The following is a 3,445-nucleotide window of genomic DNA, read 5'->3' as shown; positions in this document are numbered from 1 at the left end:
AGGCTGGGCGGCTGCGCCCGGGGCCTTCGGGGAAGCGGGCGGACCCCCGGCTCAGTGGGGAGCTCTCCGAAGAAGCGCTTTTCCGGGTCCTCCCTTCGAGAGCCTGGAGTTAAGGTCGCTGTTCAGTGGGCCCTTTGGAGAAAGCAACACAGGAACGACCCCCCACCCCACCCCAAAAGGTGGGGGCGGGCGCGGCCCGCGTGTGGGCTGGGTTTGAGGAATCTGCCCCGGGGGAGCCCACCTTCCCAGGCTTGAGTCGCCGCTGGCTTCCGAGAACAGGAAGGAGCGAGTAGCAGCCCCGCGCCCCCTTTTGCTCCCCAAAGGCCAGGCCCTTGGAGACCCTCTGGCCGCCCGCTGCCAAAACAGTGTGAGGACAGAACCGCTCCGCACCTTTCTTCTGCTCCGAGGCTTCCCCCAAACCCTGCAAACGCAGGTTCAATCGCGGCCGCCGCCCCACACCCCAGAGGGCGGCGTCGGGGTGCCTTGGGGGAGTGCTCAAGGGTTTCTCCCCAATTAATTGAGGGAGAACAAGGGCATTATTGTCACCTTAAGAAATCGATTGCTGGTTGCCCCACCACGGCCTCGCTAGACATTTGTTCCCCCTTTTCATTTTGAAGCTGCCCAAAGACGGATGCCCAGAGGCACGGACAGTGTGAGAGCTGAGAAGTTCATACACGGGGAAAGGGGGCTCGTTTTTTTCTGCATTCAAAGGGCTTTCTACACGCCCCCACCCCCTCCCGCTTCCAGCGTCACCGTGGTTGAGATTAAAACGACAAAATAGGAACCCTGACCTCCGCCTCCATGAGAATCCAGCAAAGCAGAAAATGCCCTGATGTATTACACAATCGGGACAACATGAAACTGTCCTTTTGATTGTTTCTTGAGGTGAGGCGCCGCTGGCAGGACTCCCAGATTCGGAGTCAGAACATCCTCAGCTTCTCAGCAAGGACACCTGCATTCCTCAATCTTTTAGATGGATACACACACCGTGAGACTGTGCGCGCCAAGAGAGAGAACCGCGTAGGCACATTCTCTTTCACTGTTAATATCGGTCACAGTGCTCCCCAGTTAACTGTGGCTTGAAAACACACGCCCCACCCAGAGCAGAACGCGAGTGGGTTCAGGCTAGTGAGGTTGCATTTACTTGTAATCCTACCCCCTCCCTTTCCAATGTCTTTGATTGTTTTTCCCAAACGTGTATAAGCCGCCGGGACTTAGAAGCAGGCCGCCTCTCCTAAATGTGATTCGGACCATATGCTTTCCACATTCATTCCCGCTCCGGCTTTTCTTCTCCACACTAACTGCTAACACGTTATAGTCACCTTGAAATTTCCTCTGCTATTTTCCAATTAAAAGCTTAATAGCCCTGGAAACGGAGTTCATGTGGTGAAGTTTACCAGAGCCCCTTGTTCTAAAAGGCTTTCTGCTGGGATCCCATTATGTGCTTGAATAAACCCTTTCTGCAAACAGAAATGGGACTCGGGGTTGTCAGGTGTTGGGTTACAATAGACTTGGAGGCAGGGGACGTTTTACCAACATAAATACAAACCTGTCCCTATAGGGAGATGTTGTCAAATACTGGGATATGGAAAACATTCCCATCAAATATGAGAAAAGGATTATTATGCTATATCAAATGAGTATTTAGGTCTCAGCCCCCAATGTGCACTGGAGTGAACCAGCCCGGGACCAAATAATGCCAAGTTGTTTGAGTGGCAAAGGGGATAGGGTGGCTAGGTGACCGCGGGGGGGGGGGGTCGCCTAGCAAGTGGGACTGTCCGCCCCCAAAACCTGGTGCCCAGGTCTGCTGCTTTCCTTAAAAAAAAAAAAAAGGCTTTATTCCCAAGGATTTTATAGTCCCGGTTTCGCTGTCCATTTGGAGAAACTCCGGAGAAACTAGACTTTGAAAAAAGTCCATGGTCCCTCGCCCCCCACCCTCCGAAACCAAGAGACCCTGAGAGATTTCAGCGCGAACTAACGTTCCCAGATTCAGTGTCATTCTAGTCTCTCTGTGTCTGTCACGTGAAGCGACTCACTGCCAACTCCCCACTGCCCGGCCTCTGGCCCACTGGGCTGCGGGTGACCTACCTCCAGTCCTGAGAGCTTATGAAGTCCCTTACAGTTGTAGTGTTTTAGGGTTTGTTTTCCTAGCGAACACTGGGAAGAAAGGAAGGACTGAGGTGGTGGTGGTGAGGGGGTGGGGATGGTAAGAAGACAGATGGGGTTCGTGCCCCACGCGCTTGGGGGGAGGCCTTCCAGGGTTAGCATTCTCCTGCCCAGGCCCCACCAGGCCAGCATACCGCGATCCCCCACTCCCGGAGAGGTCTGAGCCGGAGGTGGCTTCTAGGGGAAGCACACAACCGGAGTCCCTTTTTAACCCTTCTCCCCTCCTGGAATCACTGTTCTGCGCTGGGGGTTGGCTACTTGAATTCGCAGAAAACACAGAGGGACATTTCCCCGTAGCTTGTTTGCTTCCAGGGCGGAGAAAAGCGGCCTCCCCTAGGGGAAAAGGGCGCGGCCGGCCAAAAGGTTGACCATTGCAGCGGACTAGTCTACGCTCTCCTCCCGCGTCGGATTACCCGCACCGCCCAGCTGCAGGACTGCCGTCTCCCCCGCCTCGCACCGAGCCAGCGCGCTGCCCCGAGTCGCTGTATCCACCTGTGTTTAGTTTTGTTTTGTTGGGGGAGGGGGTGCCCCTGTGTTTACGGCAGTAGTCTGCATTAGGCCAAAAGGGTACTCTTAGGAGATTAGAAACACACAAATAGCAATTTAAACGAAGTTTTATGTTGTCATCTTGTGCAAGGACCCCTTCCACGCCTCCCCAAAGACAATGGGGTGGGGGAGAGAAATGGCGCCACCCCTAGCCTTCGAGTCCGTGGGGATTTGAACTGGGTGACGCGGGGTCTCCGTTTGATGGGTCAGTGGCTATTGGGCAGAGGGGAGATCATATCCAGTAACTTTTGAGCGTTATCATGGCCCCCTAGTCCATTCTGAAAGTTTAGACCCAGCACTTAAGAAAGTCCTCCGCACGAGCGTTCCCCACGCCGTTCGGGACTGCGATTGTTCATTAAAACTTGGGAGGAGGGTACAGGAATAAACTCGGCGCCAGAGAGGGCGGACTGTGCCTGCAAAATGGGGTTGTTATCCTTGGGCCAGCAAGTTTTCAAAAACATTCTTTTTCTTTTGCAGCAGCACGATTTTTTTTTAAAGTTGCAAAACGATATAAAGAGACAAAATTTCTCGAATCAGTAGGTTCTGGTTCTCTCGGAGCCGAGTTTCTGAGGCCAAGTGTTGGAATAAAAGCGGGCTCGGCGCCGCAAATCAAACCTGGAGGGAAGAGAAGGGAGAGAAGGGGAGCGGCCACCCCACTCTCCTGCAGGCACCCCCACCCTCACTCCGCCCGGTGGGCAACGCTGCGTCCGGAGCGCCACTGTCCCTGCAGCCG

The 3,445-nt window shown here is 54.5% G+C and overlaps 1 protein-coding gene across 1 annotated transcript in view; it reads left to right on the top strand.

Moving 5' to 3' along the window:
- DMRT3 (doublesex and mab-3 related transcription factor 3) overlaps positions 1-3,445 on the top strand; it is an 18,489-nt gene that overhangs the window by 199 nt on the left and 14,845 nt on the right. The window lies entirely within an intron of this gene.

Source organism: Myotis brandtii, unplaced genomic scaffold (genome assembly GCF_000412655.1).
Source record: "Myotis brandtii unplaced genomic scaffold, ASM41265v1 scaffold44, whole genome shotgun sequence".
NCBI classification, from domain to species: domain Eukaryota; kingdom Metazoa; phylum Chordata; class Mammalia; order Chiroptera; family Vespertilionidae; genus Myotis; species Myotis brandtii.
This window is presented reverse-complemented; position numbering and strand designations above follow the sequence as displayed.